This window comes from Pimephales promelas, chromosome 13 (genome assembly GCF_988280905.1).
Source record: "Pimephales promelas chromosome 13, fPimPro1.hap1.1, whole genome shotgun sequence".
Lineage (NCBI taxonomy): Eukaryota > Metazoa > Chordata > Actinopteri > Cypriniformes > Leuciscidae > Pimephales > Pimephales promelas.
In genome coordinates this window covers 4028789-4055142 of record NC_142781.1, presented here as the reverse complement: position 1 = coordinate 4055142, position 26354 = coordinate 4028789, and the positions used below count along the sequence as shown (strand labels likewise).

Genomic DNA, 26354 nt, shown 5'->3' with positions numbered 1-26354 from the left:
TGACCGGCAAACCCTGTCTAAGAGGATGTCCCTGAATCCAGTAGTACGTGGAAGACCAGTGTCTAGAATTCGCTTGATATTTTAATGGAACTTTCTGGAGGCTAAATGAACAAACCCTTCATCTCCTTGGATTGCAGGTGGATTCCTCCACAGGAGAGGGAGAGGCATACAATGCCGTACCGCTCAGGGACACTGCTTTGACGACCGGTTCTCGTTAGTATAGTGGACAGTATCTCCGCCTGTCACGCGGAAGACCGGGGTTCGATTCACCGACTGGGAGGCTTCTTCTTTACCACGGACAAACACCTTGTATGAGCTCGTGCTCTGCCGTGGAAACTGCTGATAAAGCCAACCCTGCCATTCAAGACTCACCTGAGGGTGGTAAGCTAATTCTATTTGAAAGGTTTTACTTTCAAGATAGCATTTGCATTGGTTTGTAAAAGGTTGGTTTATGCATGTTTGACCTAAGTTTGTGTGGCATTTCCACTATTGCATTTCCAATCTGACCAGCAGGGTTCACCAGTGTGGCCATCCGAATGCGTTGAAACATTAGAGGATGGAGCAAATGTAATAAGAATCTGCCCCATCACCAGATGACCGGCAAACCCTGTCTAAGAGGATGTCCCTGAATCCAGTAGTACGTGGAAGACCAGTGTCTAGAATTCGCATGAGGTTTTTAGGAACTTTCTGGAGGCTAAATGAACAAACCCTTCATCTCCTTGGATTGCAGGTGGATTCCTCCACAGGAGAGGGAGAGCTCCTCTTCCTGCCCCCTTGGCCAAAATGAAAGGCTTAAATAACAATAACTCCCATAAAGCATGTCCAGTATTAATTGACTTCTCAAGGGCTGAGCATACAATGCCGTACCGCTCAGGGACACTGCTGTGACGACCGGTCCTCGTTAGTATAGTGGACAGTATCTCCGCCTGTCACGCGGAAGACCGGGGTTCGTTTCCCCGACGGGGAGGCTTCTTCTTTACCACGGACAAACACCTTGTATGAGCTCGTGCTCTGCCGTGGAAACTGCTGATAAAGCCAACCCTGCCGTTCAAGACTCACCTGAGGGTGGTAAGCTAATTCTATTTGAAAGGTTTTACTTTCAAGATAGCATTTGCATTGGTTTGTAAAAGTTTGGTTTATGCATGTTTGACCTAAGTTTGTGTGGCATTTCCACTATTGCATTTCCAATCTGACCAGCAGGGTTCACCAGTGTGGCCATCCGAATGCGTTGAAACATTAGAGGATGGAGCAAATGTAATAAGAATCTGCCCCATCACCAGATGACTGGCAAACCCTGTCTAAGAGGATGTCCCTGAATCCAGTAGTACGTGGAAGACCAGTGTCTAGAATTCGCATGAGATTTTTAGGAACTTTCTGGAGGCTAAATGAACAAACCCTTCATATCCTTGGATTGCAGGTGGATTCCTCCACAGGAGAGGGAGAGCTCCTCTTCCTGCCCCTCTTGGCCAAAATGAAAGGCTTAGATAACAATAACTCCCATAAAGCATGTCCAGTATTAATTGACTTCTCAACGGCTGAGCATACAATGCCGTACCGCTCAGGGACACTGCTGTGACGACCGGTCCTCGTTAGTATAGTGGACAGTATCTCCGCCTGTCACGCGGAAGACCGGGGTTCGATTCCCCGACGGGGAGGCTTCTTCTTTACCACGGACAAACACCTTGTATGAGCTCATGCTCTGCCGTGGAAACTGCTGATAAAGCCAACCCTGCCGTTCAAGTCTCACCTGAGGGTGGTAAGCTAATTCTATTTGAAAGGTTTTACTTTCAAGATAGCATTTGCATTGGTTTGTAAAAGGTTGGTTTATGCATGTTTGACCTGAGTTTGTGTGGCATTTCCAGTGTTGCATTTCCAATCTGACCAGCAGGGGTCACCAGTGTGGCCTTCCGAATGCGTTGAAACAGTTAATCAATTTGCAAAGCAATCAGTTGAAAGCTTTGAAAAGCTTTGTTTCTCCCAACACTACCCTTTTGTGTTTGGTAAACCTTACAATCATTCTGCTGACCCAAGATTTGAAGTTGTAAACTGGGAAAGTGGCAATGGTTTGACCACACCCAGCTCCAAACAAAAAGTCTTCTGTTTTTGAACAAAGGCATTTAGCTCTACTGTGAGCAGAGCATCCAAAAATACCAATAACTCGCAAACGTTCCCCTCCACGGAAATCTTTAGTAAAAGGCGAAAGATTTATGCATGAATGAAGAGAAACTCGAGCTGTAACCATGAGTCGTTGGGACAATGTGCTATCACACACATGCCACCATGCTCAGCAAGGGTAATGTCTGGTGCAGGCTCCTCCCACCCAGCTTTTTGTCTTTTTTTGTTAAAAACAATAATATAGCCATTTCCATTAGAGGATGGAGCAAATGTAATAAGAATCTGCCCCATCACCAGATGACCGGCAAACCCTGTCTAAAAGGATGTCCCTGAATCCAGTAGTACGTGGAAGACCAGTGTCTAGAATTCGCTTGATATTTTAATGGAACTTTCTGGAGGCTAAATGAACAAACCCTTCATCTCCTTGGATTGCAGGTGGATTCCTCCACAGGAGAGGGAGAGGCATACAATGCCGTACCGCTCAGGGACACTGCTTTGACGACCGGTCCTTGTTAGTATAGTGGACAGTATCTCCGCCTGTCACGCGGAAGACCGGGGTTCGATTTCCCGACGGGTAGGCTTCTTCTTTACCACGGACAAACACCTTGTATGAGCTCGTGCTCTGCCGTGGAAACTGCTGATAAAGCCAACCCTGCCGTTCAAGACTCACCTGAGGGTGGTAAGCTAATTCTATTTGAAAGGTTTTACTTTCAAGATAGCATTTGCATTGGTTTGTAATAGGTTGGTTTATGCATGTTTGACCTAAGTTTGTGTGGCATTTCCACTATTGCATTTCCAATCTGACCAGCAGGGTTCACCAGTGTGGCCATCCGAATGCGTTGAAACATTAGAGGATGGAGCAAATGTAATAAGAATCTGCCCCATCACCAGATGACCGGCAAACCCTGTCTAAGAGGATGTCCCTGAATCCAGTAGTACGTGGAAGACCAGTGTCTAGAATTCGCTTGATATTTTAATGGAACTTTCTGGAGGCTAAATGAACAAACCCTTCATCTCCTTGGATTGCAGGTGGATTCCTCCACAGGAGAGGGAGAGGCACACAAAGCCGTACCGCTCAGGGACACTGCTTTGACGACCGGTCCTCGTTAGTATAGTGGACAGTGTCTCCGCCTGTCACGCGGAAGACCGGGGTTCGATTCCCCGACGGGGAGGCTTCTTCTTTACCACGGACAAACACCTTGCATGAGCTCGTGCTCTGCCGTGGAAACTGCTGATAAAGCCAACCCTGCCGTTCAAGACTCACCTGAGGGTGGTAAGCTAATTCTATTTGAAAGGTTTTACTTTCAAGATAGCATTTGCATTGGTTTGTAAAAGTTTGGTTTATGCATGTTTGACCTAAGTTTGTGTGGCATTTCCACTATTGCATTTCCAATCTGACCAGCAGGGTTCACCAGTGTGGCCATCCGAATGCGTTGAAACATTAGAGGATGGAGCAAATGTAATAAGAATCTGCCCCATCACCAGATGACTGGCAAACCCTGTCTAAGAGGATGTCCCTGAATCCAGTAGTACGTGGAAGACCAGTGTCTAGAATTCGCATGAGATTTTTAGGAACTTTCTGGAGGCTAAATGAACAAACCCTTCATATCCTTGGATTGCAGGTGGATTCCTCCACAGGAGAGGGAGAGCTCCTCTTCCTGCCCCTCTTGGCCAAAATGAAAGGCTTAGATAACAATAACTCCCATAAAGCATGTCCAGTATTAATTGACTTCTCAACGGCTGAGCATACAATGCCGTACCGCTCAGGGACACTGCTGTGACGACCGGTCCTCGTTAGTATAGTGGACAGTATCTCCGCCTGTCACGCAGAAGACCGGGGTTCGATTCCCCGACGGGGAGGCTTCTTCTTTACCACGGACAAACACCTTGTATGAGCTCATGCTCTGCTGTGGAAACTGCTGATAAAGCCAACCCTGCCATTCAAGACTCACCTGAGGGTGGTTAGCTAATTCTATTTGAAAGGTTTTACTTTCAAGATAGCATTTGCATTGGTTTGTAAAAGGTTGGTTTATGCATGTTTGACCTGAGTTTGTGTGGCATTTCCAGTGTTGCATTTCCAATCTGACCAGCAGGGGTCACCAGTGTGGCCTTCCGAATGCGTTGAAACAGTTAATCAATTTGCAAAGCAATCAGTTGAAAGCTTTGAAAAGCTTTGTTTCTCCCAACACTACCCTTTTGTGATTGGTAAACCTTACAATCATTCTGCTGACCCAAGATTTGAAGTTGTGAACTGGGAAAGTGGCAATGGTTTGACCAAAACCCAGCTCCAAACAAAAAGTCTTCTGTTTTTGAACAAAGGCATTTAGCTCTACTGTGAGCAGAGCATCCAAAAATACCAATAACTCGCAAACGTTCCCCTCCACGGAAATCTTTAGTAAAAGGCGAAAGATTTATGCGTGAATGAAGAGAAACTCGAGCTGTAACCATGAGACGTTGGGACAATGTGCTATCACACACATGCCACCATGCTCAGCAAGGGTAATGTCTGGTGCAGGCTCCTCCCACCCAGCTTTTTGTCTTTTTTTGTTAAAAACAATAACCAGATGACCGGCAAACCCTGTCTAAGAGGATGTCCCTGAATCCAGTAGCACGTGGAAGACCAGTGTCTAGAATTCGCTTGATATTTTAATGGAACTTTCTGGAGGCTAAATGAACAAACCCTTCATCTCCTTGGATTGCAGGTGGATTCCTCCACAGGAGAGGGAGAGGCATGCAATGCCGTACCGCTGAGGGACACTGCTTTGACGACCGGTCCTCGTTAGTATAGTTAGTAAACCCTGTCTAAGAGGATGTCCCTGAATCCAGTAGTACGTGGAAGACCAGTGTCTAGAATTCGCATGAGGTTTTTAGGAACTTTCTGGAGGCTAAATGAACAAACCCTTCATCTCCTTGGATTGCAGTTGGATTCCTCCACAGGAGAGGGAGAGCTCCTCTTCCTGCCCCCCTTGGCCAAAATGAAAGGCTTAAATAACAATAACTCCCATAAAGCATGTCCAGTATTAATTGACTTCTCAACGGCTGAGCATACAATGCCGTACCGCTCAGGGACACTGCTGTGACGACCGGTCCTCGTTAGTATAGTGGACAGTATCTCCGCCTGTCACGCGGAAGACCGGGGTTCGATTCCCCGACGGGGAGGCTTCTTCTTTACCACGGACAAACACCTTGTATGAGCTCATGCTCTGCTGTGGAAACTGCTGATAAAGCCAACCCTGCCATTCAAGACTCACCTGAGGGTGGTTAGCTAATTCTATTTGAAAGGTTTTACTTTCAAGATAGCATTTGCATTGGTTTGTAAAAGGTTGGTTTATGCATGTTTGACCTGAGTTTGTGTGGCATTTCCAGTGTTGCATTTCCAATCTGACCAGCAGGGGTCACCAGTGTGGCCTTCCGAATGCGTTGAAACAGTTAATCAATTTGCAAAGCAATCAGTTGAAAGCTTTGAAAAGCTTTGTTTCTCCCAACACTACCCTTTTGTGATTGGTAAACCTTACAATCATTCTGCTGACCCAAGATTTGAAGTTGTGAACTGGGAAAGTGGCAATGGTTTGACCAAAACCCAGCTCCAAACAAAAAGTCTTCTGTTTTTGAACAAAGGCATTTAGCTCTACTGTGAGCAGAGCATCCAAAAATACCAATAACTCGCAAACGTTCCCCTCCACGGAAATCTTTAGTAAAAGGCGAAAGATTTATGCGTGAATGAAGAGAAACTCGAGCTGTAACCATGAGACGTTGGGACAATGTGCTATCACACACATGCCACCATGCTCAGCAAGGGTAATGTCTGGTGCAGGCTCCTCCCACCCAGCTTTTTGTCTTTTTTTGTTAAAAACAATAACCAGATGACCGGCAAACCCTGTCTAAGAGGATGTCCCTGAATCCAGTAGCACGTGGAAGACCAGTGTCTAGAATTCGCTTGATATTTTAATGGAACTTTCTGGAGGCTAAATGAACAAACCCTTCATCTCCTTGGATTGCAGGTGGATTCCTCCACAGGAGAGGGAGAGGCATGCAATGCCGTACCGCTGAGGGACACTGCTTTGACGACCGGTCCTCGTTAGTATAGTTAGTAAACCCTGTCTAAGAGGATGTCCCTGAATCCAGTAGTACGTGGAAGACCAGTGTCTAGAATTCGCATGAGGTTTTTAGGAACTTTCTGGAGGCTAAATGAACAAACCCTTCATCTCCTTGGATTGCAGGTGGATTCCTCCACAGGAGAGGGAGAGCTCCTCTTCCTGCCCCCTTGGCCAAAATGAAAGGCTTAAATAACAATAACTCCCATAAAGCATGTCCAGTATTAATTGACTTCTCAACGGCTGAGCATACAATGCCGTACCGCTCAGGGACACTGCTGTGACGACCGGTCCTCGTTAGTATAGTGGACAGTATCTCCGCCTGTCACGCGGAAGACCGGGGTTCGATTCCCCGACGGGGAGGCTTCTTCTTTACCACGGACAAACACCTTGTATGAGCTCATGCTCTGCTGTTGAAACTGCTGATAAAGCCAACCCTGCCATTCAAGACTCACCTGAGGGTGGTTAGCTAATTCTATTTGAAAGGTTTTACTTTCAAGATAGCATTTGCATTGGTTTGTAAAAGGTTGGTTTATGCATGTTTGACCTGAGTTTGTGTGGCATTTACAGTGTTGCGTTTCCAATCTGACCAGCAGGCGTCACCAGTGTGGCCTTCCAAATGCGTTGAAACAGTTAATCAATTTGCAAAGCAATCAGTTGAAAGCTTTGAAAAGCTTTGTTTCTCCCAACACTACCCTTTTGTGATTGGTAAACCTTACAATCATTCTGCTGACCCAAGATTTGAAGTTGTGAACTGGGAAAGTGGCAATGGTTTGACCACCACCCAGCTCCAAACAAAAAGTCTTCTGTTTTTGAACAAAGGCATTTAGCTCTACTGTGAGCAGAGCATCCAAAAATACCAATAACTCGCAAACGTTCCCCTCCACGGAAATCTTTAGTAAAAGGCGAAAGATTTATGCGTGAATGAAGAGAAACTCGAGCTGTAACCATGAGACGTTGGGACAATGTGCTATCACACACATGCCACCATGCTCAGCAAGGGTAATGTCTGGTGCAGGCTCCTCCCACCCAGATTTTTGTCTTTTTTTGTTAAAAACAATAATATAGCCATTTCCATTAGAGGATGGAGCAAATGTAATAAGAATCTGCCCCATCACCAGATGACCGGCAAACCCTGTCTAAGAGGATGTCCCTGAATCCAGTAGTACGTGGAAGACCAGTGTCTGGAATTCGCTTGATATTTTAATGGAACTTTTTGGAGGCTAAATGAACAAACCCTTCATCTCCTTGGATTGCAGGTGGATTCCTCCACAGGAGAGGGAGAGGCATACAATGCCGTACCGCTCAGGGACACTGCTGTGACGACCGGTTCTCGTTAGTATAGTGGACAGTATCTCCGCCTGTCACGCGGAAGACCGGGGTTCGATTCACCGACTGGGAGGCTTCTTCTTTACCACGGACAAACACCTTGTATGAGCTCGTGCTCTGCCGTGGAAACTGCTGTTAAAGCCAACCCTGCCGTTCAAGACTCACCTGAGGGTGGTAAGCTAATTCTATTTGAAAGGTTTTACTTTCAAGATAGCATTTGCATTGGTTTGTAAAAGGTTGGTTTATGCATGTTTGACCTAAGTTTGTGTGGCATTTCCACTATTGCATTTCCAATCTGACCAGCAGGGTTCACCAGTGTGGCCATCCGAATGCGTTGAAACATTAGAGGATGGAGCAAATGTAATAAGAATCTGCCCCATCACCAGATGACCGGCAAACCCTGTCTAAGAGGATGTCCCTGAATCCAGTAGTACGTGGAAGACCAGTGTCTAGAATTCGCTTGATATTTTAATGGAACTTTCTGGAGGCTAAATGAACAAACCCTTCATCTCCTTGGATTGCAGGTGGATTCCTCCACAGGAGAGGGAGAGGCACACAAAGCCGTACCGCTCAGGGACACTGCTTTGTCGACCGGTCCTCGTTAGTATAGTGGACAGTATCTCCGCCTGTCACGCGGAAGTCCGGGGTTCGATTCCCCGACGGGGAGGCTTCTTCTTTACCACGGACAAACACCTTGTATGAGCTCGTGCTCTGCCGTGGAAACTGCTGATAAAGCCAACCCTGCCGTTCAAGACTCACCTGAGGGTGGTAAGCTAATTCTATTTGAAAGGTTTTACTTTCAAGATAGCATTTGCATTGGTTTGTAAAAGTTTGGTTTATGCATGTTTGACCTAAGTTTGTGTGGCATTTCCACTATTGCATTTCCAATCTGACCAGCAGGGTTCACCAGTGTGGCCATCCGAATGCGTTGAAACATTAGAGGATGGAGCAAATGTAATAAGAATCTGCCCCATCACCAGATGACTGGCAAACCCTGTCTAAGAGGATGTCCCTGAATCCAGTAGTACGTGGAAGACCAGTGTCTAGAATTCGCATGAGATTTTTAGGAACTTTCTGGAGGCTAAATGAACAAACCCTTCATATCCTTGGATTGCAGGTGGATTCCTCCACAGGAGAGGGAGAGCTCCTCTTCCTGCCCCTCTTGGCCAAAATGAAAGGCTTAGATAACAATAACTCCCATAAAGCATGTCCAGTATTAATTGACTTCTCAACGGCTGAGCATACAATGCCGTACCGCTCAGGGACACTGCTGTGAGGACCGGTCCTCGTTAGTATAGTGGACAGTATCTCCGCCTGTCACGCGGAAGACCGGGGTTCGATTCCCCGACGGGGAGGCTTCTTCTTTACCACGGACAAACACCTTGTATGAGCTCATGCTCTGCCGTGGAAACTGCTGATAAAGCCAACCCTGCCGTTCAAGTCTCACCTGAGGGTGGTAAGCTAATTCTATTTGAAAGGTTTTACTTTCAAGATAGCATTTGCATTGGTTTGTAAAAGGTTGGTTTATGCATGTTTGACCTGAGTTTGTGTGGCATTTCCAGTGTTGCATTTCCAATCTGACCAGCAGGGGTCACCAGTGTGGCCTTCCGAATGCGTTGAAACAGTTAATCAATTTGCAAAGCAATCAGTTGAAAGCTTTGAAAAGCTTTGTTTCTCCCAACACTACCCTTTTGTGTTTGGTAAACCTTACAATCATTCTGCTGACCCAAGATTTGAAGTTGTGAACTGGGAAAGTGGCAATGGTTTGACCAAAACCCAGCTCCAAACAAAAAGTCTTCTGTTTTTGAACAAAGGCATTTAGCTCTACTGTGAGCAGAGCATCCAAAAATACCAATAACTCGCAAACGTTCCCCTCCACGGAAATCTTTAGTAAAAGGCGAAAGATTTATGCATGAATGAAGAGAAACTCGAGCTGTAACCATGAGTCGTTGGGACAATGTGCTATCACACACATGCCACCATGCTCAGCAAGGGTAATGTCTGGTGCAGGCTCCTCCCACCCAGCTTTTTGTTTTTTTTTGTTCAAAACAATAATATAGCCATTTCCATTAGAGGATGGAGCAAATGTAATAAGAATCTGCCCCATCACCAGATGACCGGCAAACCCTGTCTAAAAGGATGTCCCTGAATCCAGTAGTACGTGGAAGACCAGTGTCTAGAATTCGCTTGATATTTTAATGGAACTTTCTGGAGGCTAAATGAACAAACCCTTCATCTCCTTGGATTGCAGGTGGATTCCTCCACAGGAGAGGGAGAGGCATACAATGCCGTACCGCTCAGGGACACTGCTTTGACGACTGGTCCTCGTTAGTATAGTGGACAGTATCTCCGCCTGTCACGCGGAAGACCGGGGTTCGATTCCCCGACGGGTAGGCTTATTCTTTACCACGGACAAACACCTTGTATGAGCTCGTGCTCTGCCGTGGAAACTGCTGATAAAGCCAACCCTGCCGTTCAAGACTCACCTGAGGGTGGTAAGCTAATTCTATTTGAAAGGTTTTACTTTCAAGATAGCATTTGCATTGGTTTGTAATAGGTTGGTTTATGCATGTTTGACCTAAGTTTGTGTGGCATTTCCACTATTGCATTTCCAATCTGACCAGCAGGGTTCACCAGTGTGGCCATCCGAATGCGTTGAAACATTAGAGGATGGAGCAAATGTAATAAGAATCTGCCCCATCACCAGATGACCGGCAAACCCTGTCTAAGAGGATGTCCCTGAATCCAGTAGTACGTGGAAGACCAGTGTCTAGAATTCGCTTGATATTTTAATGGAACTTTCTGGAGGCTAAATGAACAAACCCTTCATCTCCTTGGATTGCAGGTGGATTCCTCCACAGGAGAGGGAGAGGCACACAAAGCCGTACCGCTCAGGGACACTGCTTTGACGACCGGTCCTCGTTAGTATAGTGGACAGTATCTCCGCCTGTCACGCGGAAGACCGGGGTTCGATTCCCCGACGGGGAGGCTTCTTCTTTACCACGGACAAACACCTTGTATGAGCTCGTGCTCTGCCGTGGAAACTGCTGATAAAGCCAACCCTGCCGTTCAAGACTCACCTGAGGGTGGTAAGCTAATTCTATTTGAAAGGTTTTACTTTCAAGATAGCATTTGCATTGGTTTGTAAAAGTTTGGTTTATGCATGTTTGACCTAAGTTTGTGTGGCATTTCCACTATTGCATTTCCAATCTGACCAGCAGGGTTCACCAGTGTGGCCATCCGAATGCGTTGAAACATTAGAGGATGGAGCAAATGTAATAAGAATCTGCCCCATCACCAGATGACCGGCAAACCCTGTCTAAGAGGATGTCCCTGAATCCAGTAGTACGTGGAAGACCAGTGTCTAGAATTCGCATGAGATTTTTAGGAACTTTCTGGAGGCTAAATGAACAAACCCTTCATATCCTTGGATTGCAGGTGGATTCCTCCACAGGAGAGGGAGAGCTCCTCTTCCTGCCCCTCTTGGCCAAAATGAAAGGCTTAGATAACAATAACTCCCATAAAGCATGTCCAGTATTAATTGACTTCTCAACGGCTGAGCATACAATGCCGTACCGCTCAGGGACACTGCTGTGACGACCGGTCCTCGTTAGTATAGTGGACAGTATCTCTGCCTGTCACGCGGAAGACCGGGGTTCGATTCCCCGACGGGGAGGCTTCTTCTTTACCACGGACAAACACCTTGTATGAGCTCATGCTCTGCCGTGGAAACTGCTGATAAAGCCAACCCTGCCGTTCAAGTCTCACCTGAGGGTGGTAAGCTAATTCTATTTGAAAGGTTTTACTTTCAAGATAGCATTTGCATTGGTTTGTAAAAGGTTGGTTTATGCATGTTTGACCTGAGTTTGTGTGGCATTTCCAGTGTTGCATTTCCAATCTGACCAGCAGGGGTCACCAGTGTGGCCTTCCGAATGCGTTGAAACAGTTTATCAATTTGCAAAGCAATCAGTTGAAAGCTTTGAAAAGCTTTGTTTCTCCCAACACTACCCTTTTGTGTTTGGTAAACCTTACAATCATTCTGCTGACCCAAGATTTGAAGTTGTGAACTGGGAAAGTGGCAATGGTTTGACCAAAACCCAGCTCCAAACAAAAAGTCTTCTGTTTTTGAACAAAGGCATTTAGCTCTACTGTGAGCAGAGCATCCAAAAATACCAATAACTCGCAAACGTTCCCCTCCACGGAAATCTTTAGTAAAAGGCGAAAGATTTATGCATGAATGAAGAGAAACTCGAGCTGTAACCATGAGTCGTTGGGACAATGTGCTATCACACACATGCCACCATGCTCAGCAAGGGTAATGTCTGGTGCAGGCTCCTCCCACCCAGCTTTTTGTCTTTTTTTGTTAAAAACAATAATATAGCCATTTCCATTAGAGGATGGAGCAAATGTAATAAGAATCTGCCCCATCACCAGATGACCGGCAAACCCTGTCTAAGAGGATGTCCCTGAATCCAGTAGTACGTGGAAGACCAGTGTCTAGAATTCGCTTGATATTTTAATGGAACTTTCTGGAGGCTAAATAAACAAACCCTTCATCTCCTTGGATTGCAGGTGGATTCCTCCACAGGAGAGGGAGAGGCACACAAAGCCGTACCGCTCAGGGACTCTGCTTTGACGACCGGTCCTCGTTAGTATAGTGGACAGTATCTCCGCCTGTCACGCGGAAGACCGGGGTTCGATTCCCCGACGGGGAGGCTTCTTCTTTACCACGGACAAACACCTTGTATGAGCTCATGCTCTGCCATGGAAACTGCTGATAAAGCCAACCCTGCCGTTCAAGACTCACCTGAGGGTGGTTAGCTAATTCTATTTGAAAGGTTTTACTTTCAAGATAGCATTTGCATTGGTTTGTAAAAGGTTGGTTTATGCATGTTTGACCTGAGTTTGTGTGGCATTTCCAGTGTTGCATTTCCAATCTGACCAGCAGGGTTCACCAGTGTGGCCATCCGAATGCGTTGAAACATTAGAGGATGGAGCAAATGTTATAAGAATCTGCCCGATCACCAGATGACCGGCACACCCTGTCTAAGAGGATGTCCCTGAATCCAGTAGTACGTGGAAGACCAGTGTCTGGAATTCGCATGAGATTTTTAGGTACTTTCTGGAGGCTAAATGAACAAACCCTTCATCTCCTTGGATTGCAGGTAGATTCCTCCACAGGAAGGCTTCTTCTTTACCATGGACAAACACCTTGTATGAGCTCATGCTCTGCCGTGGAAACTGCTGATAAAGCCAACCCTGCCGTTCAAGACTCACCTGAGGGTGGTAAGCTAATTCTATTTGAAAGATTTTACTTTCAAGATAGCATTTGCATTGGTTTGTAAAAGGTTGGTTTATGCATGTTTGACCTAAGTTTGTGTGGCATTTCCACTGTTGCATTTCCAATCTGACCAGCAGGGTTCACCAATGTGGCCATCCGAATGCGTTGAAACATTAGAGGATGGAGCAAATGTAATAAGAATCTGCCCCATCACCAGATGACCTGCAAACCCTGTCTAAGAGGATGTCCCTGAATCCAGTAGTACGTGGAAGACCAGTGTCTAGAATTCGCATGAGGTTTTTAGGAACTTTCTGGAGGCTAAATGAACAAAACCTTCATCTCCTTGGATTGCAGGTGGATTCCTCCACAGGAGAGGGAGAGCTCCTCTTCCTGCCCCCCTTGGCCAAAATGAAAGGCTTAAATAACAATAACTCCCATAAAGCATGTCCAGTATTAATTGACTTCTCAACGGCTGAGCATACAATGCCGTACCGCTCAGGGACACTGCTGTGACAACCAGTCCTCGTTAGTATAGTGGACAGTAGGCTTCAAACAAAAAAGTCTTCTGTTTTTGAACAAAGGCATTTAGCTCTACTGTGAGCAGAGCATCCAAAAATACCAATAACTCGCAAACGTTCCCCTCCACAGAAATCTTTAGTAAAAGGCGACAGATTTATGCATGAATGAAGAGAAACTCGAGCTGTAACCATGAGTCGTTGGGACAATGTGCTATCACACACATGCCACCATGCTCAGCAAGGGTAATGTCTGGTGCAGGCTCCTCCCACCCAGCTTTTTGTCTTTTTTTGTTAAAAACAATAATATAGCCATTTCCATTAGAGGATGGAGCAAATGTAATAAGAATCTGCCCCATCACCACATGACCGGCAAACCCTGTCTAAGAGGATGTCCCTGAATCCAGTAGTACGTGGAAGACCAGTGTCTAGAATTCGCATGAGGTTTTTAGGAACTTTCTGGAGGCTAAATGAACAAACCCTTCATCTCCTTGGATTGCAGGTGGATTCCTCCACAGGAGAGGGAGAGCTCCTCTTCCTGCCCCCTTGGCCAAAATGAAAGGCTTAAATAACAATAACTCCCATAAAGCATGTCCAGTATTAATTGACTTCTCAACGGCTGAGCATACAATGCCGTACCGCTCAGGGACACTGCTGTGACGACCGGTCCTCGTTAGTATAGTGGACAGTATCTCCGCCTGTCACGCGGAAGGCCGGGGTTCGATTCCCCGACGGGGAGGCTTCTTCTTTACCACGGACAAACACCTTGTATGAGCTCATGCTCTGCTGTGGAAACTGCTGATAAAGCCAACCCTGCCATTCAAGACTCACCTGAGGGTGGTTAGCTAATTCTATTTGAAAGGTTTTACTTTCAAGATAGCATTTGCATTGGTTTGTAAAAGGTTGGTTTATGCATGTTTGACCTGAGTTTGTGTGGCATTTCCAGTGTTGCATTTCCAATCTGACCAGCAGGGGTCACCAGTGTGGCCTTCCGAATGCGTTGAAACAGTTAATCAATTTGCAAAGCAATCAGTTGAAAGCTTTGAAAAGCTTTGTTTCTCCCAACACTACCCTTTTGTGATTGGTAAACCGTACAATCATTCTGCTGACCCAAGATTTGAAGTTGTGAACTGGGAAAGTGGCAATGGTTTGACCACCACCCAGCTCCAAACAAAAAGTCTTCTGTTTTTGAACAAAGGCATTTAGCTCTACTGTGAGCAGAGCATCCAAAAATACCAATAACTCGCAAACGTTCCCCTCCACGGAAATCTTTAGTAAAAGGCGAAAGATTTATGCGTGAATGAAGAGAAACTCGAGCTGTAACCATGAGACGTTGGGACAATGTGCTATCACACACATGCCACCATGCTCAGCAAGGGTAATGTCTGGTGCAGGCTCCTCCCACCCAGATTTTTGTCTTTTTTTGTTAAAAACAATAATATAGCCATTTCCATTAGAGGATGGAGCAAATGTAATAAGAATCTGCCCCATCACCAGATGACCGGCAAACCCTGTCTAAGAGGATGTCCCTGAATCCAGTAGTACGTGGAAGACCAGTGTCTAGAATTCGCTTGATATTTTAATGGAACTTTCTGGAGGCTAAATGAACAAACCCTTCATCTCCTTGGATTGCAGGTGGATTCCTCCACAGGAGAGGGAGAGGCATACAATGCCGTACCGGTCAGGCACACTGCTGTGACGACCGGTCCTCGTTAGTATAGTGGACAGTATCTCCGCCTGTCACGCGGAAGACCGGGGTTCGATTCCCCGACGTGGAGGCTTATTCTTTACCACGGACAAACACCTTGTATGAGCTCGTGCTCTGCCGTGGAAACTGCTGATAAAGCCAACCCTGCCGTTCAAGACTCACCTGAGGGTGGTAAGCTAATTCTATTTGAAAGGTTTTACTTTCACGATAGCATTTGCATTGGTTTGTAATAGGTTGGTTTATGCATGTTTGACCTAAGTTTGTGTGGCATTTCCACTATTGCATTTCCAATCTGACCAGCAGGGTTCACCAGTGTGGCCATCCGAATGCGTTGAAACATTAGAGGATGGAGCAAATGTAATAAGAATCTGCCCCATCACCAGATGACCGGCAAACCCTGTCTAAGAGGATGTCCCTGAATCCAGTAGTACGTGGAAGACCAGTGTCTAGAATTCGCTTGATATTTTAATGGAACTTTCTGGAGGCTAAATGAACAAACCCTTCATCTCCTTGGATTGCAGGTGGATTCCTCCACAGGAGAGGGAGAGGCATACAATGCCGTACCGCTTAGGGACACTGCTTTGACGACCGGTCCTCGTTAGTATAGTGGACAGTATCTCCGCCTGTCACGCGGAAGACCGAGGTTCGATTCCCCGACGGGGAGGCTTCTTCTTTACCACGGACAAACACCTTGTATGAGCTTGTGCTCTGCCGTGGAAACTGCTGATAAAGCCAACCCTGCCGTTCAAGACTCACCTGAGGGTGGTAAGCTAATTCTATTTGAAAGGTTTTACTTTCAAGATAGCATTTGCATTGGTTTGTAAAAGTTTGGTTTATGCATGTTTGACCTAAGTTTGTGTGGCATTTCCACTATTGCATTTCCAATCTGACCAGCAGGGTTCACCAGTGTGGCCATCCGAATGCGTTGAAACATTAGAGGATGGAGCAAATGTAATAAGAATCTGCCCCATCACCAGATGACCGGCAAACCCTGTCTAAGAGGATGTCCCTGAATCCAGTAGTACGTGGAAGACCAGTGTCTAGAATTCGCATGAGATTTTTAGGAACTTTCTGGAGGCTAAATGAACAAACCCTTCATATCCTTGGATTGCAGGTGGATTCCTCCACAGGAGAGGGAGAGCTCCTCTTCCTGCCCCTCTTGGCCAAAATGAAAGGCTTAAATAACAATAACTCCCATAAAGCATGTCCAGTATTAATTGACTTCTCAACGGCTGAGCATACAATGCCGTACCGCCCAGGGACACTGCTGTGACGACCGGTCCTCGTTAGTATAGTGGACAGTATCTCCGCCTGTCACGCGGAAGACCGGGGTTCGATTCCCCGACGGGGAGGCTTCTTCTTTACCACGGACAAACACCTTGTATGAGCTCATGCTCTGCTGTGGAAACTGCTGATAAAGCCAACCCTGCCGTTCAAGTCTCACCTGAGGGTGGTAAGCTAATTCTATTTGAAAGGTTTTACTTTCAAGATAGCATTTGCATTGGTTTGTAAAAGGTTGGTTTATGCATGTTTGACCTAAGTTTGTGTGGCATTTCCACTGTTGCATTTCCAATCTGACCAGCAGGGGTCACCAGTGTGGCCTTCCGAATGCGTTGAAACAGTTAATCAATTTGCAAAGCAATCAGTTGAAAGCTTTGAAAAGCTTTGTTTCTCCCAACACTACCCTTTTGTGTTTGGTAAACCTTACAATCATTCTGCTGACCCAAGATTTGAAGTTGTGAACTGGGAAAGTGGCAATGGTTTGACCAAAACCCAGCTCCAAACAAAAAGTCTTCTGTTTTTGAACAAAGGCATTTAGCTCTACTGTGAGCAGAGCATCCAAAAATACCAATAACTCGCAAACGTTCCCCTCCACGGAAATCTTTAGTAAAAGGCGAAAGATTTATGCATGAATGAAGAGAAACTCGAGCTGTAACCATGAGTCGTTGGGACAATGTGCTATCACACACATGCCACCATGCTCAGCAAGGGTAATGTCTGGTGCAGGCTCCTCCCACCCAGCTTTTTGTCTTTTTTTGTTAAAAACAATAATATAGCCATTTCCATTAGAGGATGGAGCAAATGTAATAAGAATCTGCCCCATCACCAGATGACCGGCAAACCCTGTCTAAGAGGATGTCCCTGAATCCAGTAGTACGTGGAAGACCAGTGTCTAGAATTCGCTTGATATTTTAATGGAACTTTCTGGAGGCTAAATGAACAAACCCTTCATCTCCTTGGATTGCAGGTGGATTCCTCCACAGGAGAGGGAGAGGCATACAATGCCGTACCGGTCAGGGACACTGCTGTGACGACCGGTCCTCGTTAGTATAGTGGACAGTATCTCTGCCTGTCACGCGGAAGACCGGGGTTCGATTCCCCGACGTGGAGGCTTATTCTTTACCACGGACAAACACCTTGTATGAGCTCGTGCTCTGCCGTGGAAACTGCTGATAAAGCCAACCCTGCCGTTCAAGACTCACCTGAGGGTGGTAAGCTAATTCTATTTGAAAGGTTTTACTTTCACGATAGCATTTGCATTGGTTTGTAATAGGTTGGTTTATGCATGTTTGACCTAAGTTTGTGTGGCATTTCCACTATTGCATTTCTAATCTGACCAGCAGGGTTCACCAGTGTGGCCATCCGAATGCGTTGAAACATTAGAGGATGGAGCAAATGTAATAAGAATCTGCCCCATCACCAGATGACCGGCAAACCCTGTCTAAGAGGATGTCCCTGAATCCAGTAGTACGTGGAAGACCAGTGTCTAGAATTCGCTTGATATTTTAATGGAACTTTCTGGAGGCTAAATGAATAAACCCTTCATCTCCTTGGATTGCAGGTGGATTCCTCCACAGGAGAGGGAGAGGCATACAATGCCGTACCGCTTATGGACACTGCTTTGACGACTGGTCCTCGTTAGTATAGTGGACAGTATCTCCGCTTGTCACGCGGAAGACCGGGGTTCGATTCCCCGACGGGGAGGCTTCTTCTTTACCACGGACAAACACCTTGTATGAGCTCGTGCTCTGCCGTGGAAACTGCTGATAAAGCCAACCCTGCCGTTCAAGACTCACCTGAGGGTGGTAAGCTAATTCTATTTGAAAGGTTTTACTTTCAAGATAGCATTTGCATTGGTTTGTAAAAGTTTGGTTTATGCATGTGTGACCTAAGTTTGTGTGGCATTTCCACTATTGCATTTCCAATCTGACCAGCAGGGTTCACCAGTGTGGCCATCCGAATGCGTTGAAACATTAGAGGATGGAGCAAATGTAATAAGAATCTGCCCCATCACCAGATGACCGGCAAACCCTGTCTAAGAGGATGTCCCTGAATCCAGTAGTACGTGGAAGACCAGTGTCTAGAATTCGCATGAGATTTTTAGGAACTTTCTGGAGGCTAAATGAACAAATCCTTCATATCCTTGGATTGCAGGTGGATTCCTCCACAGGAGAGGGAGAGCTCCTCTTCCTGCCCCTCTTGGCCAAAATGAAAGGCTTAAATAACAATAACTTCCATAAAGCATGTCCAGTATTAATTGACTTCTCAACGGCTGAGCATACAATGCCGTACCGCCCAGGGACACTGCTGTGACGACCGGTCCTCGTTAGTATAGTGGACAGTATCTCCGCCTGTCACGCGGAAGACCGGGGTTCGATTCCCCGACGGGGAGGCTTCTTCTTTACCACGGACAAACACCTTGTATGAGCTCATGCTCTGCTGTGGAAACTGCTGATAAAGCCAACCCTGCCGTTCAAGTCTCACCTGAGGGTGGTAAGCTAATTCTATTTGAAAGGTTTTACTTTCAAGATAGCATTTGCATTGGTTTGTAAAAGGTTGGTTTATGCATGTTTGACCTAAGTTTGTGTGGCATTTCCACTGTTGCATTTCCAATCTGACCAGCAGGGTTCACCAATGTGGCCATCCGAATGCGTTGAAACATTAGAGGATGGAGCAAATGTAATAAGAATCTGCCCCATCACCAGATGACCGGCACACCCTGTCTAAGAGGATGTCCCTGAATCCAGTAGTACGTGGAAGACCAGTGTCTGGAATTCGCATGAGATTTTTAGGAACTTTCTGGAGGCTAAATGAACAAACCCTTCATCTCCTTGGATTGCAGGTAGATTCCTCCACAGGAAGGCTTCTTCTTTACCACGGACAAACACCTTGTATGAGCTCATGCTCTGCCGTGGAAACTGCTGATAAAGCCAACCCTGCCGTTCAAGACTCACCTGAGGGTGGTAAGCTAATTCTATTTGAAAGGTTTTACTTTCAAGATAGCATTTGCATTGGTTTGTAAAAGGTTGGTTTATGCATGTTTGACCTAAGTTTGTGTGGCATTTCCACTGTTGCATTTCCAATCTGACCAGCAGGGTTCACCAGTGTGGCCATCCGAATGCGTTGAAACATTAGAGGATGGAGCAAATGTAATAAGAATCTGCCCCATCACCAGATGACCTGCAAACCCTGTCTAAGAGGATGTCCCTGAATCCAGTAGTACGTGGAAGACCAGTGTCTGGAATTCGCATGAGATTTTTAAGAACTTTCTGGAGGCTAAATGAACAAACCCTTCATCTCCTTGGATTGCAGGTGGATTCCTCCACAGGAATGCTTCTTCTTTACCACGGACAAACACCTTGTATGAGCTCATGCTCTGCCGTGGAAACTGCTGATAAAGCCAACCCTGCCGTTCAAGACTCACCTGAGGGTGGTAAGCTAATTCTATTTGAAAGGTTTTACTTTCAAGATAGCATTTGCATTGGTTTGTAAAAGGTTGGTTTATGCATGTTTGACCTAAGTTTGTGTGGCATTTCCAGTGTTGCATTTCCAATCTGACCAGCAGGGGTCACCAGTGTGGCCTTCCGAATGCGTTGAAACAGTTAATCAATTTGCAAAGCAATCAGTTGAAAGCTTTGAAAAGCTTTGTTTCTCCCAACACTACCCTTTTGTGATTGGTAAACCTTACAATCATGCTGCTGACCCAAGATTTGAAGTTGTGAACTGGGAAAGTGGCAATGGTTTGATCAACACCCAGCTCCAAACAAAAGTCTTCTGTTTTTGAACAAAGGCATTTAGCTCTACTGTGAGCAGAGCATCCAAAAATACCAATAACTCGCAAACGTTCCCCTCCACGGAAATCTTTAGTAAAAGGCGAAATATTTATGCGTGAATGAAGAGAAACTCGAGCTGTAACCATGAGACGTTGGGACAATGTGCTATCACACACATGCCACCATGCTCAGCAAGGGTAATGTCTGGTGCAGGCTCCTCCCACCCAGATTTTTGTCTTTTTTTGTTAAAAACAATAATATAGCCATTTCCATTAGAGGATGGAGCAAATGTAATAAGAATCTGCCCCATCACCAGATGACCGGCAAACCCTGTCTAAGAGGATGTCCCTGAATCCAGTAGTACGTGGAAGACCAGTGTCTAGAATTCGCTTGATATTTTAATGGAACTTTCTGGAGGCTAAATGAACAAACCCTTCATCTCCTTGGATTGCAGGTGGATTCCTCCACAGGAGAGGGAGAGGCATACAATGCCGTACCGCTCAGGGACACTGCTGTGACGACCGGTCCTCGTTAGTATAGTGGACAGTATCTCCACCTGTCACGCGGAAGACCGGGGTTCGATTCACCGACTGGGAGGCTTCTTCTTTACCACGGACAAACACCTTGTATGAGCTCGTGCTCTGCCGTGGAAACTGCTGATAAAGCCAACCCTGCCGTTCAAGACTCACCTGAGGGTGGTAAGCTAATTCTATTTGAAAGGTTTTACTTTCAAGATAGCATTTGCATTGGTTTGTAAAAGGTTGGTTTATGCATGTTTGACCTAAGTTTGTGTGGCATTTCCACTATTGCATTTCCAATCTGACCAGCAGGGTTCACCAGTGTGGCCATCCGAATGCGTTGAAACATTAGAGGATGGAGCAAATGTAATAAGAATCTGCCCCATCACCAGATGACCGGCAAACCCTGTCTAAGAGGATGTCCCTGAATCCAGTAGTACGTGGAAGACCAGTGTCTAGAATTCGCATGAGGTTTTTAGGAACTTTCTGGAGGCTAAATGAACAAACCCTTCATCTCCTTGAATTGCAGGTGGATTCCTCCACAGGAGAGGGAGAGCTCCTCTTCCTGCCCCCTTGGCCAAAATGAAAGGCTTAAATAACAATAACTCCCATAAAGCATGTCCAGTATTAATTGACTTCTCAACGGCTGAGCATACAATGCCGTACCGCTCAGGGACACTGCTGTGACGACCGGTCCTCGTTAGTATAGTGGACAGTATCTCCGCCTGTCACGCGGAAGGCCGGGGTTCGATTCCCCGACGGGGAGGCTTCTTCTTTACCACGGACAAACACCTTGTATGAGCTCATGCTCTGCTGTGGAAACTGCTGATAAAGCCAACCCTGCCATTCAAGACTCACCTGAGGGTGGTTAGCTAATTCTATTTGAAAGGTTTTACTTTCAAGATAGCATTTGCATTGGTTTGTAAAAGGTTGGTTTATGCATGTTTGACCTGAGTTTGTGTGGCATTTCCAGTGTTGCATTTCCAATCTGACCAGCAGGGGTCACCAGTGTGGCCTTCCGAATGCGTTGAAACAGTTAATCAATTTGCAAAGCAATCAGTTGAAAGCTTTGAAAAGCTTTGTTTCTCCCAACACTACCCTTTTGTGATTGGTAAACCTTAAAATCATTCTGCTGACCCAAGATTTGAAGTTGTGAACTGGGAAAGTGGCAATGGTTTGACCAACACCCAGCTCCAAACAAAAGGTCTTCTGTTTTTGAACAAAGGCATTTAGCTCTACTGTGAGCAGAGCATCCAAAAATACCAATAACTCGCAAACGTTCCCCTCCACGGAAATCTTTAGTAAAAGGCGAAAGATTTATGCGTGAATGAAGAGCAACTCGAGCTGTAACCATGAGACGTTGGGACAATGTGCTATCACACACATGCCACCATGCTCAGCAAGGGTAATGTCTGGTGCAGGCTCCTCCCACCCAGATTTTTGTCTTTTTTTGTTAAAAACAATAATATAGCCATTTCCATTAGAGGATGGAGCAAATGTAATAAGAATCTGCCCCATCACCAGATGACCGGCAAACCCTGTCTAAGAGGATGTCCCTGAATCCAGTAGTACGTGGAAGACCAGTGTCTAGAATTCGCTTGATATTTTAATGGAACTTTCTGGAGGCTAAATGAACAAACCCTTCATCTCCTTGGATTGCAGGTGGATTCCTCCACAGGAGAGGGAGAGGCATACAATGCCGTACCGGTCAGGGACACTGCTGTGACGACCGGTCCTCGTTAGTATAGTGGACAGTATCTCTGCCTGTCACGCGGAAGACCGGGGTTCGATTCCCCGACATGGAGGCTTATTCTTTACCACGGACAAACACCTTGTATGAGCTCGTGCTCTGCCGTGGAAACTGCTGATAAAGCCAACCCTGCCGTTCAAGACTCACCTGAGGGTGGTAAGCTAATTCTATTTGAAAGGTTTTACTTTCACGATAGCATTTGCATTGGTTTGTAATAGGTTGGTTTATGCATGTTTGACCTAAGTTTGTGTGGCATTTCCACTATTGCATTGCCAATCTGACCAGCAGGGTTCACCAGTGTGGCCATCCGAATGCGTTGAAACATTAGAGGATGGAGCAAATGTAATAAGAATCTGCCCCATCACCAGATGACCGGCAAACCCTGTCTAAGAGGATGTCCCTGAATCCAGTAGTACGTGGAAGACCAGTGTCTAGAATTCGCTTGATATTTTAATGGAACTTTCTGGAGGCTAAATGAACAAACCCTTCATCTCCTTGGATTGCAGGTGGATTCCTCCACAGGAGAGGGAGAGGCATACAATGCCGTACCGCTTATGGACACTGCTTTGACGACTGGTCCTCGTTAGTATAGTGGACAGTATCTCCGCTTGTCACGCGGAAGACCGGGGTTCGATTCCCCGACGGGGAGGCTTCTTCTTTACCACGGACAAACACCTTGTATGAGCTCGTGCTCTGCCGTGGAAACTGCTGATAAAGCCAACCCTGCCGTTCAAGACTCACCTGAGGGTGGTAAGCTAATTCTATTTGAAAGGTTTTACTTTCAAGATAGCATTTGCATTGGTTTGTAAAAGTTTGGTTTATGCATGTTTGACCTAAGTTTGTGTGGCATTTCCACTATTGCATTTCCAATCTGACCAGCAGGGTTCACCAGTGTGGCCATCCGAATGCGTTGAAACATTAGAGGATGGAGCAAATGTAATAAGAATCTGCCCCATCACCAGATGACCGGCAAACCCTGTCTAAGAGGATGTCCCTGAATCCAGTAGTACGTGGAAGACCAGTGTCTAGAATTCGCATGAGATTTTTAGGAACTTTCTGGAGGCTAAATGAACAAATCCTTCATATCCTTGGATTGCAGGTGGATTCCTCCACAGGAGAGGGAGAGCTCCTCTTCCTGCCCCTCTTGGCCAAAATGAAAGGCTTAAATAACAATAACTCCCATAAAGCATGTCCAGTATTAATTGACTTCTCAACGGCTGAGCATACAATGCCGTACCACCCAGGGACACTGCTGTGACGACCGGTCCTCGTTAGTATAGTGGACAGTATCTCCGCCTGTCACGCGGAAGACCGGGGTTCGATTCCCCGACGGGGAGGCTTCTTCTTTACCACGGACAAACACCTTGTATGAGCTCATGCTCTGCCGTGGAAACTGCTGATAAAGCCAACCCTGCCGTTCAAGACTCACCTGAGGGTGGTAAGCTAATTCTATTTGAAAGGTTTTACTTTCAAGATAGCATTTGCATTGGTTTGTAAAAGGTTGGTTTATGCATGTTTGACCTAAGTTTGTGTGGCATTTCCACTGTTGCATTTCCAATCTGACCAGCAGGGTTCACCAGTGTGGCCATCCGAATGCGTTGAAACATTAGAGGATGGAGCAAATGTAATAAGAATCTGCCCCATCACCAGATGACCTGCAAACCCTGTCTAAGAGGATGTCCCTGAATCCAGTAGTACGTGGAAGACCAGTGTCTGGAATTCGCATGAGATTTTTAAGAACTTTCTGGAGGCTAAATGAACAAACCCTTCATCTCCTTGGATTGCAGGTGGATTCCTCCACAGGAATGCTTCTTCTTTACCACGGACAAACACCTTGTATGAGCTCATGCTCTGCCGTGGAAACTGCTGATAAAGCCAACCCTGCCGTTCAAGACTCACCTGAGGGTGGTAAGCTAATTCTATTTGAAAGGTTTTACTTTCAAGATAGCATTTGCATTGGTTTGTAAAAGGTTGGTTTATGCATGTTTGACCTAAGTTTGTGTGGCATTTCCAGTGTTGCATTTCCAATCTGACCAGCAGGGGTCACCAGTGTGGCCTTCCGAATGCGTTGAAACAGTTAATCAATTTGCAAAGCAATCAGTTGAAAGCTTTGAAAAGCTTTGTTTCTCCCAACACTACCCTTTTGTGATTGGTAAACCTTACAATCATGCTGCTGACCCAAGATTTGAAGTTGTGAACTGGGAAAGTGGCAATGGTTTGACCAACACCCAGCTCCAAACAAAAAGTCTTCTGTTTTTGAACAAAGGCATTTAGCTCTACTGTGAGCAGAGCATCCAAAAATACCAATAACTCGCAAACGTTCCCCTCCACGGAAATCTTTAGTAAAAGGCGAAATATTTATGCGTGAATGAAGAGAAACTTGAGCTGTAACCATGAGACGTTGGGACAATGTGCTATCACACACATGCCACCATGCTCAGCAAGGGTAATGTCTGGTGCAGGCTCCTCCCACCCAGATTTTTGTCTTTTTTTGTTAAAAACAATAATATAGCCATTTCCATTAGAGGATGGAGCAAATGTAATAAGAATCTGCCCCATCACCAGATGACCGGCAAACCCTGTCTAAGAGGATGTCCCTGAATCCAGTAGTACGTGGAAGACCAGTGTCTAGAATTCGCTTGATATTTTAATGGAACTTTCTGGAGGCTAAATGAACAAACCCTTCATCTCCTTGGATTGCAGGTGGATTCCTCCACAGGAGAGGGAGAGGCATACAATGCCGTACCGCTCAGGGACACTGCTGTGACGACCGGTCCTCGTTAGTATAGTGGACAGTATCTCCGCCTGTCACGCGGAAGACCGGGGTTCGATTCACCGACTGGGAGGCTTCTTCTTTACCACGGACAAACACCTTGTATGAGCTCGTGCTCTGCCGTGGAAACTGCTGATAAAGCCAACCCTGCCGTTCAAGACTCACCTGAGGGTGGTAAGCTAATTCTATTTGAAAGGTTTTACTTTCAAGATAGCATTTGCATTGGTTTGTAAAAGGTTGGTTTATGCATGTTTGACCTAAGTTTGTGTGGCATTTCCACTATTGCATTTCCAATCTGACCAGCAGGGTTCACCAGTGTGGCCATCCGAATGCGTTGAAACATTAGAGGATGGAGCAAATGTAATAAGAATCTGCCCCATCACCAGATGACCGGCAAACCCTGTCTAAGAGGATGTCCCTGAATCCAGTAGTACGTGGAAGACCAGTGTCTAGAATTCGCATGAGATTTTTAGGAACTTTCTGGAGGCTAAATGAACAAACCCTTCATATCCTTGGATTGCAGGTGGATTCCTCCACAGGAGAGGGAGAGCTCCTCTTCCTGCCCCTCTTGGCCAAAATGAAAGGCTTAAATAACAATAACTCCCATAAAGCATGTCCAGTATTAATTGACTTCTCAACGGCTGAGCATACAATGCCGTACCGCCCAGGGACACTGCTGTGACGACCGGTCCTCGTTAGTATAGTGGACAGTATCTCCGCCTGTCACGCGGAAGACCGGGGTTCGATTCCCCGACGGGGAGGCTTCTTCTTTACCACGGACAAACACCTTGTATGAGCTCATGCTCTGCTGTGGAAACTGCTGATAAAGCCAACCCTGCCGTTCAAGTCTCACCTGAGGGTGGTAAGCTAATTCTATTTGAAAGGTTTTACTTTCAAGATAGCATTTGCATTGGTTTGTAAAAGGTTGGTTTATGCATGTTTGACCTAAGTTTGTGTGGCATTTCCACTGTTGCATTTCCAATCTGACCAGCAGGGGTCACCAGTGTGGCCTTCCGAATGCGTTGAAACAGTTAATCAATTTGCAAAGCAATCAGTTGAAAGCTTTGAAAAGCTTTGTTTCTCCCAACACTACCCTTTTGTGTTTGGTAAACCTTACAATCATTCTGCTGACCCAAGATTTGAAGTTGTGAACTGGGAAAGTGGCAATGGTTTGACCAAAACCCAGCTCCAAACAAAAAGTCTTCTGTTTTTGAACA

At 45.9% G+C, this 26354-nt stretch overlaps 24 non-coding genes across 24 annotated transcripts; 12 read left to right on the top strand and 12 right to left on the bottom strand.

Annotated features, from left to right (window-relative positions):
• The first annotated feature begins 1583 nt into the window (after positions 1–1583).
• On the top strand, positions 1584–1655 carry trnad-guc (transfer RNA aspartic acid (anticodon GUC)). Its single transcript has one exon. It is a non-coding gene; the product is annotated as a tRNA-Asp (tRNA).
• A 464-nt stretch (positions 1656–2119) lies between these two features.
• LOC148974741 (U5 spliceosomal RNA) lies at positions 2120–2235 on the bottom strand. The gene has a single exon (XR_016146266.1). It is a non-coding gene; the product is annotated as a U5 spliceosomal RNA (small nuclear RNA).
• Positions 2236–4440: 2205 nt separating this feature from the next.
• On the bottom strand, positions 4441–4556 carry LOC148974740 (U5 spliceosomal RNA). Its single transcript, XR_016146218.1, has one exon. It is a non-coding gene; the product is annotated as a U5 spliceosomal RNA (small nuclear RNA).
• A 646-nt stretch (positions 4557–5202) lies between these two features.
• Positions 5203–5274, top strand: trnad-guc (transfer RNA aspartic acid (anticodon GUC)). The gene has a single exon. It is a non-coding gene; the product is annotated as a tRNA-Asp (tRNA).
• A 465-nt stretch (positions 5275–5739) lies between these two features.
• On the bottom strand, positions 5740–5855 carry LOC148974738 (U5 spliceosomal RNA). The gene has a single exon (XR_016146217.1). It is a non-coding gene; the product is annotated as a U5 spliceosomal RNA (small nuclear RNA).
• A 645-nt stretch (positions 5856–6500) lies between these two features.
• trnad-guc (transfer RNA aspartic acid (anticodon GUC)) lies at positions 6501–6572 on the top strand. The gene has a single exon. It is a non-coding gene; the product is annotated as a tRNA-Asp (tRNA).
• A 465-nt stretch (positions 6573–7037) lies between these two features.
• LOC148974736 (U5 spliceosomal RNA) lies at positions 7038–7153 on the bottom strand. Its single transcript, XR_016146216.1, has one exon. It is a non-coding gene; the product is annotated as a U5 spliceosomal RNA (small nuclear RNA).
• Positions 7154–8821: 1668 nt separating this feature from the next.
• On the top strand, positions 8822–8893 carry trnad-guc (transfer RNA aspartic acid (anticodon GUC)). Its single transcript has one exon. It is a non-coding gene; the product is annotated as a tRNA-Asp (tRNA).
• A 465-nt stretch (positions 8894–9358) lies between these two features.
• Positions 9359–9474, bottom strand: LOC148974734 (U5 spliceosomal RNA). Its single transcript, XR_016146265.1, has one exon. It is a non-coding gene; the product is annotated as a U5 spliceosomal RNA (small nuclear RNA).
• Positions 9475–10454: 980 nt separating this feature from the next.
• On the top strand, positions 10455–10526 carry trnad-guc (transfer RNA aspartic acid (anticodon GUC)). The gene has a single exon. It is a non-coding gene; the product is annotated as a tRNA-Asp (tRNA).
• Positions 10527–11679: 1153 nt separating this feature from the next.
• LOC148974732 (U5 spliceosomal RNA) lies at positions 11680–11795 on the bottom strand. The gene has a single exon (XR_016146264.1). It is a non-coding gene; the product is annotated as a U5 spliceosomal RNA (small nuclear RNA).
• A 386-nt stretch (positions 11796–12181) lies between these two features.
• Positions 12182–12253, top strand: trnad-guc (transfer RNA aspartic acid (anticodon GUC)). The gene has a single exon. It is a non-coding gene; the product is annotated as a tRNA-Asp (tRNA).
• A 1153-nt stretch (positions 12254–13406) lies between these two features.
• LOC148974730 (U5 spliceosomal RNA) lies at positions 13407–13522 on the bottom strand. The gene has a single exon (XR_016146312.1). It is a non-coding gene; the product is annotated as a U5 spliceosomal RNA (small nuclear RNA).
• A 479-nt stretch (positions 13523–14001) lies between these two features.
• On the top strand, positions 14002–14073 carry trnad-guc (transfer RNA aspartic acid (anticodon GUC)). The gene has a single exon. It is a non-coding gene; the product is annotated as a tRNA-Asp (tRNA).
• Positions 14074–14538: 465 nt separating this feature from the next.
• LOC148974728 (U5 spliceosomal RNA) lies at positions 14539–14654 on the bottom strand. The gene has a single exon (XR_016146215.1). It is a non-coding gene; the product is annotated as a U5 spliceosomal RNA (small nuclear RNA).
• A 1668-nt stretch (positions 14655–16322) lies between these two features.
• On the top strand, positions 16323–16394 carry trnad-guc (transfer RNA aspartic acid (anticodon GUC)). Its single transcript has one exon. It is a non-coding gene; the product is annotated as a tRNA-Asp (tRNA).
• A 465-nt stretch (positions 16395–16859) lies between these two features.
• LOC148974726 (U5 spliceosomal RNA) lies at positions 16860–16975 on the bottom strand. Its single transcript, XR_016146263.1, has one exon. It is a non-coding gene; the product is annotated as a U5 spliceosomal RNA (small nuclear RNA).
• Positions 16976–18643: 1668 nt separating this feature from the next.
• On the top strand, positions 18644–18715 carry trnad-guc (transfer RNA aspartic acid (anticodon GUC)). The gene has a single exon. It is a non-coding gene; the product is annotated as a tRNA-Asp (tRNA).
• Positions 18716–20119: 1404 nt separating this feature from the next.
• Positions 20120–20235, bottom strand: LOC148974724 (U5 spliceosomal RNA). Its single transcript, XR_016146300.1, has one exon. It is a non-coding gene; the product is annotated as a U5 spliceosomal RNA (small nuclear RNA).
• Positions 20236–21308: 1073 nt separating this feature from the next.
• trnad-guc (transfer RNA aspartic acid (anticodon GUC)) lies at positions 21309–21380 on the top strand. Its single transcript has one exon. It is a non-coding gene; the product is annotated as a tRNA-Asp (tRNA).
• Positions 21381–21845: 465 nt separating this feature from the next.
• LOC148974722 (U5 spliceosomal RNA) lies at positions 21846–21961 on the bottom strand. The gene has a single exon (XR_016146283.1). It is a non-coding gene; the product is annotated as a U5 spliceosomal RNA (small nuclear RNA).
• A 1668-nt stretch (positions 21962–23629) lies between these two features.
• Positions 23630–23701, top strand: trnad-guc (transfer RNA aspartic acid (anticodon GUC)). Its single transcript has one exon. It is a non-coding gene; the product is annotated as a tRNA-Asp (tRNA).
• Positions 23702–24636: 935 nt separating this feature from the next.
• Positions 24637–24752, bottom strand: LOC148974720 (U5 spliceosomal RNA). The gene has a single exon (XR_016146289.1). It is a non-coding gene; the product is annotated as a U5 spliceosomal RNA (small nuclear RNA).
• Positions 24753–25826: 1074 nt separating this feature from the next.
• On the top strand, positions 25827–25898 carry trnad-guc (transfer RNA aspartic acid (anticodon GUC)). The gene has a single exon. It is a non-coding gene; the product is annotated as a tRNA-Asp (tRNA).
• The last annotated feature ends 456 nt before the right edge of the window (positions 25899–26354 follow it).